Source organism: Mustela nigripes, chromosome 8, assembly GCF_022355385.1.
Source record: "Mustela nigripes isolate SB6536 chromosome 8, MUSNIG.SB6536, whole genome shotgun sequence".
Taxonomy (NCBI): Eukaryota; Metazoa; Chordata; class Mammalia; order Carnivora; family Mustelidae; genus Mustela; species Mustela nigripes.
In genome coordinates this window covers 45156140-45168322 of record NC_081564.1, presented here as the reverse complement: position 1 = coordinate 45168322, position 12183 = coordinate 45156140, and the positions used below count along the sequence as shown (strand labels likewise).

Sequence of the window (12183 nt, the reverse complement as noted above, 5' to 3'; positions counted from 1 at the left end):
TTAGCAACCATGGTTTCGGGGACACAAATCCTCTAGCTGACAATTTAGCTAGGCTCTTCAGAACTGCCTTTTGCCATTGATGCTGGGCTCCTCTTTTCATCATACATGTTTTATGACTCTGCCTCCCCGTGCTATTTTAGTTTCTGGTCATTCGATCCGCTTGGTGGTTTTATTAAGAGTGGACTGTAATATTGCCTGCCTGTTGATACAATTTAGTTACATTTAAACAAAGACTTTTATTAAGCTCCAGGCTTTGTCGAACAGATCCGTTTTACACTGTCTAATAACATTAGTATCTTTTTATTCCCTTGATGATTTCATCCTAGAGATGGTCCCAAATTCCTGAGATGCAGCAGACACCGGAGCTCCCTTGTCTCTGCATGAGCGTGCACACGCAGTGGCTCGAGTACCTGCTGCTATTTGTAAAATATTGATCAAATTACAGGTTAAGGGTAGATCCTGGTGTAAAAAGCACTTTGGGGGTAAGAACTTATTAACAGTTAATTTCTACGAGATAGTTTTTGTTTGTTTAGTACTTGTAGGTTGTGTAACTCTCACTCCATTTCTGTGCCATGATTCTGGTCCCAGTTGGTCTCAATTGTTCTCCCAGGGAAAAATGTCCATATCATTTCTGATTTATGTGTATCTGCCCCTTGCTAACAAAACAGTCTTAGTGTGTGCTTATTTTGAAAACATCAATGAGTTAGAGGTAACAAACTAACTAAAAGGCCAGAAGGTATCCTCCAAACACACTCACGGATGGAGTATACCGTTGCACATTATGTGGTGAGCAGTGAGTGAATGTCTTTCCCGATTGCCTTCTGCAGCTTCTGCCCACTCCTTTGGGAGTCCAGGGCTAATAAGTTCTGCGTAGGACATGAAATCCCTAACAAGACTCCTGGCAGGCCTAGCAATCAGACGTCCTGATGGTCTGATGAGAACACAGGTGAAATCTGATGTGAGAAACCTACAAATAGCTTAAATTGTTAAAATAGCAGAAAGAGCCACTGTACTCAGACGCTCTCCTAGCCAGGGGCGGAAGACACATTTCTCTAGTGCTCTTCTGGGCTCAGGGGCCCTGGTGTGTGTGCTTTCATCCTATCAGTAGTTACTGTGCACTTGACAAATACATTCTACTATATTCATATATTCTGTGTTGCATCTTAATTAGTCAAACCCAGAATGGTAAGATGAGGAAGTTAAGGTGAAATTGTTAAAAAATGAAATCAGGGCAGGTCACTAAGAAAAATTACAAAGGAATGCAGCTCTAGGTAGTGACCTCACCAGAAAAGTTAAAGTGATAAATGAACTGCAATTTATTAGGCTTATAAATGTGATAAAATATTCTTTAGTTATTTAAAAGTAGGCAGGTTAGGAAATTGTCAGCAATCAGATGTATGAGGAAAACATAACAGCTTCCTATTTTAAAAAGTAATTGTTATGTTTTGTTTTGTTTTGTTTTTTTGCATGAAGTTCTTTCTGATCAAATAAACAGAGCATATGCCATAAATAATTTAAAAGTTTCATTTCATGGGCGCCTGGGTTGGCTCAGTGGGTCAGGCCTCTGCCTTCGGCTCAGGTCATGATCTCAGGGTCCTGGGATCGAGTCCACTTAGGCTCTCTGCTCGGCAGGAAGCCTGCTTCCCTCTCTCTCTCTCTCTCTGCTTGCCTGTCTACCTACTTGTGATTTCACTCTGTCAAATAAATAAATAAAATAAAATAAAAGTTTCATTTCAGAATAGAAAAGTGGAGTATTCAATATTATCAAATCCATCTTGCCTGTGCCCTCAATTGTGTTATAAATAATCTGCATTTATAATGGACAATTATTTTGATGATATGAAGAATAATTTGAATCAGTAGTAATAATTTTGGTGTTGGTTTTAGAAAAGCAGCTAGAGAGATGCCAGGGTGGCTCAGTCAGTTTAGCATCTGACCTTTGACTTGGGCTCTGGTCATGATCTCAGGGTGGTGAGATTGAGCCCTGAGTTGAGCTCCGTCTTCAGCGCAGAGTCTGCTTGTCCCGCTCACTTTTCCACTCCCCTGCTTATGCTCATTTGTCTCTCATCTGTGGGAGGAAAAGAGGGAGGGAGACAGTGAACAACAGAGCGAGTGAGTGGGGGCAGGGGGTGGTTTGAGTTGCTTTGTGGAAAATTAGCCTACACTATGCTATAGTCAGGTTTTTATTTACAGGGCTTCTTGTCATCTTGGCTGTGTTCCACAGGATCAGTTCTCTCCACTTAGACTAATTTATAACATGTATTCAGAGCTCTAATCTTTTAACTTGTCAGCAGTTTGACCCAAGTTGTTATATTTGATCAAAATGTGGATATTTATTTCATCGTGTCTCTGGATATGGTATAAAAGATACAAATGTAGAATAGATTAGAGTGTGAAACAATGGATCCATGTTATGATTCCATAAATATTATTTACTGTATTAATAGCATTAATAAATAAAAGGAGAAAAGCATACCATCATCTTAATAGATGAAAAGCAGGGCACCTGGGTGTCTCACCTGGTTGAGGGTTGGACTCCTGATTTTGGCTCAGGTCACAATTTCGTAGGTCATGAGATTGAGCCCCGTGTTGGGCTCTATGGTCACCATGGAGTCTGCTTCAGATTCTCCTCCCTCTGCCCCTCCCCCTGCTCACTCTCGCTAATAAGAAATAAATTTAAAAAATAAAAGTCATTCATGATTAATAAATATCTTAACAAACCAAAAATAGAAGAGAAACTCTCTGATCTAGTTAAAAGTTACAAGGAACAATTACTTAATGAGATATTAAGCACAGTAATTATAGTATCAGGAATAAGACGAGGTTGTCTGCTATCATCTTTGCTATTCAGCATTATTCAGAGGCCATAGTCATACATCTTATATACCCAGAGATCTAGAAATAAACAGAACCATAAGTATCTACAGACAAATTGGTAGAAGTGGGAGAGAAGTTTGGCAAAGTTGCTCTTATACAAAATCAGCTTTTTCCACTTCTATGTGCCATCAGCAGACAAACTGCAGCTAAAACTGGGAGGGTGCATATTAAGAGTGTCTGTTAAAAAGTCTCTTACCTAGGAATAAATCTTAGCAAAAAATGTAATATTAAAACTGACCGAAAGACCTAAAACTTACTGAAAAGGCAAGTACACTCTCATAATTTTGCCAAGTTGATCTGCAGATTCAATGTAGTATTAATTAAAATCTCAATGTCGTTTTCCTTGGAAGTTGAAACATGGATTCCGAAATATGTATTTAAGTACATAGGGCTTTGAGGAGCCAAGATAGTGCTTGAGAACCAGGTTGGGGGAAAGGAAGGCCTTTGTTCTACTACATGTCAAAACTGATGGTAAATCTTTAGTGCAGAATTGTCCTGCAGGCAGACTGACCTGTAGAATTGAAGTAAAACGTCCCAAGACCCACCTGTCTAGGCAACCTGGTGTATGGAGTGGAGCTAGCATAGCAGGTCAGCGGGGGGAGAATGGATTGTTCAGTACATGGTACTGAGACCGTCATTTAATGGGCACCCTCCAAAAAACCCAAGAAAGGAAACAGATCCTTATTTCATATACACAAATATAAATAAATTCTAGATGAACTAAATGCTTTAATTTGAAAGAACAAAATTTTAAAACTCTCGAAAGGAAATATAAAGTATCTGCAGTTTTGAAATAGGGAAGGATTTCTTACAACAGAAATGTGATAGGGACTAAGTTTGTATCTGATTCTAGTTAATGTACTTGTTATATTGATATATTTACTTGAATAAAGTCTTCTATAGTAAACGTAGCTACGAATCACAAAGGTTTATTTTGCTGAAATGGCAGATTAGGACTGCAGATAATCGCTTTGCTTACCCTTTATTTATCCTTCGTAACTGCTTTAGAATTGAATTATTAGGTCGCCAGATAACAGCTGTCTTCTGTTTAGAAAAAGTCATACAAAGAATATGCTTTAAAGTTGGAGTCAAACCTTAATTTAAAGAGATTGAGAACACAAGCAAAGGCAGTAACTTCTGAGACTGAGAGAATGTTTTTAGTGGTAAGAAATGATTCAACTTTGAATACATCTAATCACTAGAATAAAGCCATCTTGGTTTTGAAATCTCCCTGCAGATACAGGACAGATTATCTGCTTTCAGACTTGATTAGGTCAGGGCACAGAGTTAGTAACAAGTCACCCCGCCTCCTTCCCTGCCCCAGATGTCCTTTGGTGCCCTGCACTGAAGAAAATACTCCTGTCTGTCAGGAATGTTTGGGGTAACTCCCTATGGTCATGTAGTGATCGGGGTCATATTAGCCGGAGTCCAGGTGCATCTCTGATTTTCAAAAGACCGAGGAATTGTGGAAAAAAGAGCAAGAGCCTACCCAGAATTACTCAGATTTGTGGTAGGGCCTGTGAGGCTGCAGGGACCAGCAGGTTCCAAGGACACAGTGAATCTACACGCTCAGCCTTCACTTTGTCCCAGAGTACTTATTTACTCTGGGAAGCAGAGAGCAGAATTTGGGCCAGGGTACCGCTGAGTGTGTGGGAGGCAGACCTGGCAGTCCTAGAGCTGCAGCTGGCTAGTGAGGGGGAGGGGAGGAGACAGTGGAGAGGGGGCCCTTGGGACGCATCGGCAGGTTGGATGCCCGAAGGCCACTCCGACTACATGGGGCCCCCACCTCTCCAACAAAAACGCGTTTGGGGATTCCTGGACTAATAAGAACTTGACAAATGGGAGCTAGGCACCCAACAAAAAAGGTTCAAATGCAAAAAGTTTGTCTGGGGGGGTGCCTGGGTGGCTCAGTCTGTTAAGCAGCTGTTTTCAGTTCAGGTCATGATCTCAGGGTCCTGGGATCCAGCCTCACATCAGGCTCCCTGCTTAGTAGGAACCCTGCTTCTCCCTCTCCCTTAGCCTTCCGTTCTGCCTACTTGTGCGCTCTCTCTCTCTCAATCTCTCTATCAAATAAATAAAATCTTTAAAAAAGAAAAAAAAAAAGCTTATCTAGAACTACCAAGTTGTTAGGCCAGGGAGTCACTTGGGGTATATTAGAAAGGAAAAAGCAAAGACCATTAGGGTCTAGATTCACGATAATCACCTTCCTAAAACTTATTCTCCGAAATTACTTTAGGAAAGCTGAGACATCTTTTCACAGACCACCTTTTCAGCCTTAGTAAGTTGTTTTAAAAGCAGGTGCTGAGGCCCATAGGACCACCCCCTTGTCTTGCCCTGACCCCTAAAACACCTCTTTTGTGCTTGGGGCTCTTTAAAACACTGTTGGCAAAACAAAATCTTTCTAGTTGTAGCATTCTGTAAGCAAATGATAGTGAGATATACTTTTATCTGACTCTAAGGGCTCATTTCAGATCTGTTCTAGACCAGTGATTTTTTGTGGGCAGATGAGAGTAGTTTTCTAGGGCAGCCATAATCTGCAGAGCGAGGCCTGAGTGAGCAAAATAACAAATAGCTAATGTTGTCTTGTTTGCCTTGATATGAAGAAGAGTAAAGATTGTGTTTTGTAGCACATAATTGCATTTTAGAAACTATCTTAAAGGAGTTTTCAAACCCATATGCAAGTAGAATCATACATAATGAACCCCTCATTCCCATCCATCATTCATCTTCGGTATCTATCATGTGCCCCACTTTGTTTTATCTTCATACCCCCCCAGCCTGTACTTTCAGAAATTATCTTAAAAATCATATCAAATCCGAAATACAGTTTCATCTTTAATTTAGTATGAATCTTTAAAACACTGGGACTCTTATTTTCTAAAACCACAGTACCATTATGATACCTAAAAACCAGTGTCTCAGATCATCATCAAATAGTATTCATTTTTTCCTAATTGTCTCATAAATGCCACTTTGTAATTAGATCTAAAATGTCATTTACTAATTCAAATCCAGAAGGTCCACATACTGCATTTGGTTTATACGTATCTTCAATCTCTTTTAATCTCTAGACTTCTCCTCTTCCTCATTGTTTTCTTGCCAGTTGTTTGCAGAAGAAACGTGGTTGTTTGTCCTGTAGAGTAACCCTCAATTCGGATATTGCTGGTTGCATTCCCATGGTGTCACTTAACGTATTCTTTTACTCCTGAATTGCCTTTAAACAGATGGTTATATAGAGAGGCTCAGCCAGATTTAGGTTTGAACTGTTTGGCACAAAATACTTCATAGGTGTACCTGCTGTTACGTCCACTGGGGAGCACATGCTGTCTGGTTTTCCTTTTTATAACATTGAGATTGATGTCCTGGGGTATCAGGCATTGTCAGTCTGGCACATCCATGATAACGTTGTCCAACAGCCTTGAACCTAATGATTTTTAGCAGCCACTACTGGTCAGTGTCAACATCCTTGTTTTATTAGGATCTGTAAAATGGCTGTATTACATTTGTCCTTCCTTCTACTTAGGTAGGACCATTTTGTAAAGAAAAAACTATTTTCAGAATATGTTGGTTCCCTAACATCCTCCAGAGGTGATCTATGAATGTATGCATTGGGCTGCATAAATCTCTTATGGCTATTTTTCCCATCTTTGGTCAAAGAGAGACCCTCTGTGTCCTTCTGACAGGACCCAGGTAGTTATTTTTTTAGGTATAATTTTATATTTATTTGTTTTTTTAAAGAATTTATTTATTTATTTGACAGGTCACAAGTAGGCAGAGGCAGATGGAGGGAGAGGGGGAAGCAGGGTCCCTACTGAGCAGAGAACCCGATGCGGGGCTTGATCCCAAGAGCCTGAGATCATGACCTGAGCTGAAGGCAGAGGCTTAACCCACTGAGCCACTCGGCGCCCCTACGTATTTTAATACAGTAATTCAGTTGTCTCTGATAGCTGCTTTGCTTTCTGATACAAAGAGATGTTTCAGGCTTATCTGGTATGCTTCCTGCCCCAGATCTAGAGTCGGCTTTTTCTCTAAGGAGCCACATTTCATTTTAGCGGGAAATAATACTTAGCTATAACAATTCCTGTAGTAAGAATGTTCTGTACTACTGTTTTGGCCACAGTTCTCAGTCCTTTTCAGGAGAGGTGAGCCCCTGCTCCTTGTAAGGAAAAGTGCTTCATGAGTTCATCCCAAGATATTTCTAGTTAAAATTTTGGATCCTAGGGTTTTCCTTCTAATTCCTTTGATTTTATTTGCAATATATGGTTCCTAATGACATTTAATAATTACCTATTTTCTTTAATACATTTAGTTTCTCTGTCTCTCTCTCTCTCTCTCACACACACACACACACACACACACACAGCCGTAGAAATATTGTTACCAACAGTGTGGTTGCTGAAAAGAATTTCAGCTTTTCTTTGTAGTTCCTTTTAATATATTCCTTCTGGGATGTAAAGTAGTGTTGTGTTTGAAGGCCACATTCTGTGTAGTTAAACTACTAACTTGTTACATAGATAGATTTCATTTGTTTCACATGCTTTCAGGTTTTAGAGATTCCCTTTGACTCAGGGTTTTTTTTTTTCAGGTTAAGTGAAATAGTTACATGATTTCAAAGTCAAAAATACAAAACAAGGTATGTTTAGAAAAATCTAGTTTCCATTCTTTTCCCCTCACTGTTGTTTCCCTCCTCCCCCTAAATGTAATCATTATTACAGTCTCCTAGTTTTTAATATAAGCAGTGTTAAGATATGTTCATATTCATTTTTTAATTATAAAAGATAAACTGTATAACTTGGCTCTTTTTTTCCACTTAATATATGCTGATTCCAATTCTTTTGGTTTCACATTCCTTGATACTAATCATTTGGGTTACTTGTCTACAGCCCTTAAAAATTGCACGTATGTGGGGCACCTGGGTGGCTCAGTGGTTAAGCCTCTGCCTTCGGCTCAGGTCATGATCCTAGGGTCCTGGGATATAGAGTCCCGCATCTGGCTCTCTGCTCAGCGGGGAGCCTGCTTCCTCCTCTCTCTCTCTCTCTCTGCCTGCCTCTCTGCCTACTTGTGGTCTCTGTCTGTCAAATAAATAAATAAATTCTTTTTTAAAAAATGCATGTATGTGTGCCTATATGTCATATTTAGAGAAGAGATTATTCTCAAAACTTTTAACTGGTGATACATGCATGTGCTTCAAAGTTCAGAAGTGTAATAGGGCATATTTCACAAATTTTAACTCTCACTTTTTAAACTAGCCATGCTCCCTCCTTTCCCCAAATGCAGTCATTATTACTACAAATCCTATTGTCTCTTCATCCAAATGATAGAAAATGCATACATACAGTTCTTGACCCTGCTTTTCTGTGTGTGTGTGTGTGTGTGTGTGTGTGTGTGTGTGTATATAGTTATTCAACAAATCTGTTTTGTTGAATAATTTTCCCTATTCAAGAAACTGAAGTTACTTTTCAAACAAAGTCCTTATTTCTGTGGAGTGTCCATTTCTGCACTGAATGTTGTTCAGCATCTTTTTGTGTATTTGAGGTCTTTTTGTATTTCTTTTTCCATGAATTGCTCATATCCTTTTCCCATTTTTCTGTAGGAATGTTAAACTCACCAATTTTCAGTGCTCTATAATATCTTTAGAGAAACTAGATTTTAAATGTTACGTGGACTGAAAATATTTTTTTCCAGATTTGCCAACCAGAAAGATAATTCTCAGAATTTTTAATTCTTAACACATAGTGGAAAATACATTTACTCAAAAGCTTTAATAAGTGATACTTTAATCCTATTTTTGTTTCTGAATTTTTCACATGAATATATGTTCTTTGGAAAAAAAATATTTAAGTGAATTAGAACAATGTAGTCATTAAGAACTACCTGGGTTTGAATCCCATATCTACCACTTTTCTGACCTAAGCAAGTTATAATTTTTTTGAAACTCAACTTCTTCATCTGTAAAATGGATGTTGGCTATGATAATTAAAACGACAACTTGTGTAAAGTGGCTTTGTCTAATTAAATGTCAGGTATGTTCAGGGAGAAAACTGATAAACCCTTGGCAAAAACAGGTAAGTAGAATTGTTTTCTTCCTTTCTTTTAACTTAAAAGGTCATTGGATGTGTTTTGGAAGTTTAAATTGTCCTTTAAACTGAAATTTGGAGAGCGCCTGGGTGGCTCAGTGGGTTAAAGCCTCTGCCTTTGTTGCCTCAGCTCATGATCCCAGGTTCCTGGAATCAAGCCCCCTCTGCTCAGCGGGGAGCCTGCTTCCTCCTCTCTCTTTGCCTGCCTCTTTGCCTGCCTCTTTGCCTGCCTCTCTGCCTGCCTCTCTGCCTGCCTCTCCCTACTTGTGATCTCTGTCTGTCAAATAAATAAAATCTTTAAAAAAACAAACAAACTGAAATTTGGGAAAGAGGTAGCTGAAAGGAAACTGTTGTTCTTGGAATCACACTGTTACCTTTAATAAATGTGAAATAAGGAAAATTGCCCCCACATTTAATGTCTTCTGTAGTTGATTTCCATTATATTTTTAAAAGATACAGTTAAATTGAAACATGGCTTTTCTTTCTGTTGTGAGTGGAAAGGTGTGCCTGGCCTCAGCAAAGCTGGTTGTAAACTTAATATTGTCAGAAGTGTAAACAAGAGGTGACTGGAGGCTTAAAGCTCTGTTATTCATTCCCTGGTCCTTGGAGATTACTTTCCCCATACAGAGAGAGGTCTCATTACTTCTCCTTTTGATCCCTAGGCTTTTTGAATCTCCTAGGTAAATATCTAATTTCTATTTCAAGTTTGCTTTATATATACTTAAAACCTCAGAATATCAAAGGGAAGAAGTTAAATATTAATAAAATGGACATTCTTGCTTGGCATCTTGCTCTATTTGAACATATACCCTCCCAATGAAAACAGGGTTTTGAGTGCCTAGAAAATCTGTCAGGATAACTTGGTCTTTTAATGCCCTGCCTTTTTCTACTTACTCTGTCCATTTCTTAATTCCAGTGATTCATATGTTGGGCATCCTGACTTCTGATGGCATGTGGGATTTGGTCTTTACAAATACATTGAGGTATCTCCTTCCTGTTGGAGCCGATGCTAATCTAAATTTTGCCTAAAGGAGAAAACTGCCTCTGGGGACAGACAGCTTTTCAGTATTGTTTGCTTGTTAGCTTAGGAGGAATATACCTCTTTCAGAAAACACCATATATAATAATAATAATAATAATAATAATAATGATTTCCAAGGTCAATAAAATCAAGAAATGACTTTTTTTAAAGATTTTATTTACTTATTTGACAAAGGAATCACAAGTAAGCAGAGAGGCAGGCAGAGAGAGAGAGGGGGAAGCAGGCTCCCTGCTGAGCAGAGAGCCCAACACGGAGCTTGATCCCAGGACCCTGAAATCATGACCTAAGCTGAAGGCAGAGGCTTAACCCAGTGAGTCATCTAGGTGCTCCAAGAAGTGACTGTTTTAAAAGCATAGAGTTCCTTTAACAGTTTACTGCTTTGTGCCTTTAAATCTTCATAAAAATTTGGTTTTTATACAACTTTTTCTGGGACGTCTGGGTGGCTCAGTCCGTTAAGCATCTGCCTTCAGGTCAGGTCATGATCCCAGGGTCCTGAGATTGAGTCCCTCATCAGGCTCCCTGCTCAGTGGGAAGCCTGCTTCTCCTTCTGCCTACTGCTCCCCCCCCCCCCCCTTGCGTGCACTCTCTCTCTCTGATAAATAAAATCTTAAAAAAAAAAAACAAAAAACCTCTTTTGAAGCCTATTGACTGCATAAAATGTAATATACCCTAATTGTGCAATATAACCTGCTGTTGAATCATGTTGTTATAACACCATGTTGAAGCAGGATTTGAAACCTTAGGATGAAATTTCATGTTGTCATTGTAAGTATTCTCAAAGCCAATTCCTTGTTAATGCAGCCGTGACTCCCATTAATGACACATCCTGGTTAACCGGGAAGCATTGTGCCACTGCATCTGACAAATGTGGAAAATGTAAATAATTCAGCAGGAACACGTACCAATATGATGGAATAAGATGTGATGTTTGGTACAGCAGGGTACAGCCAGCTTTTAGGAAGAGGTGGGAGAGAGGGAGAGCGAGCGCATGACTGCATACCAGTGCTGAAGTAAAATAGAGTCCTTGCTGGACTCTAAGAGCACATTTGAGGCCATTAACTGGTCTCAGCAAAACAGGTGTCTATAGGTGAGCAGTAGTAGGTAGATAGTAATCGTACAGTCTTCACAGTGTTGTTTCGCTTCTGTGCTTTGGCATTTTCAGTCTCTTCATATTCATATTGCCATGAATTCTAGTATGTGAAAGTGGAACATGATCAGAAGGTGACTGAGAACCATCAGCTTAATTAATGAGCTTTCTCTTCCCTTCTGGGTTTCGTTCTGGCTCAGTGACTTAATATAACTATTTGGTTCTGGTAAGCATGTAATCTGTCCGCACCTTAGCTGCTTTCTCTCTAAAAATGGCCAGTGCCCTACAGAAGTACAGTCCGGTAGCAAGATGGCTAGAACCTAGGTCTGTTGGTTTCTGAAGCTGCTGTCTTCCAAACGTATTCGAACCCAGGGCTATTTACAATATCGTGCATAATATTAATTGCTGCAGTTTACATTTGGATTACAAACTGATGTTTGTAATGTACTTTTACAAACTCCATAGCTTCTGATTCTCAAATATCTTTCAGTTAGATGGAGGGCAGGTATTATCATATCCTCAATTCTACAAATGAGGAAGTTGAACCACAGAAGGTTTAACTAACTTGCCCCCGATCATTTAGCCAATAAATGATAAGACCTGCATTCAAACCAGGTTTTCTGATTTCAGGGACTTTGTGCTTTTCTTAAAATTTGGGGCCTTTTTAGATATTTAGAAAAACAAAGATTTATATACCTAGACAAAGGCTTCATATTCTGAAATTTAAGATAATTTGTCCCAGTCTTTAATTCAGTTCTGTTTGTTTCTTTTACATGATAATTTACTGTGAATTAACAACATAGTTCCAGAGCCTTTATTAAGCATGCATCTGCTGTTGGCTCAGTGCTGGGCAGTATTACAGATTAAAGTGGACATGCAACTAGTCTCTGGGCCTTTATAAGCTTCCACTTGTGTAAACATGAGCCTACCCAAGGAATACATGAAGATGTTGAAAGTTCTGCCAATTTTAAACAGATCTGGTATCTCTTCTTAAACAGTCCTAAAGGGGGGAAATCATTTTACTTTCCTATAATCTCCACTATCCACCGAGTTCCTCCCAAAGTAGATCACTCCAAAGGATGCAGGAATAATTACAGGTA

General features: G+C 39.2%; 1 protein-coding gene across 4 annotated transcripts in view; it reads left to right on the top strand.

Moving 5' to 3' along the window:
- Nucleotides 1–12183, top strand: part of OSBPL1A (oxysterol binding protein like 1A) — a 225060-nt gene that overhangs the window by 151797 nt on the left and 61080 nt on the right. The window lies entirely within an intron of this gene.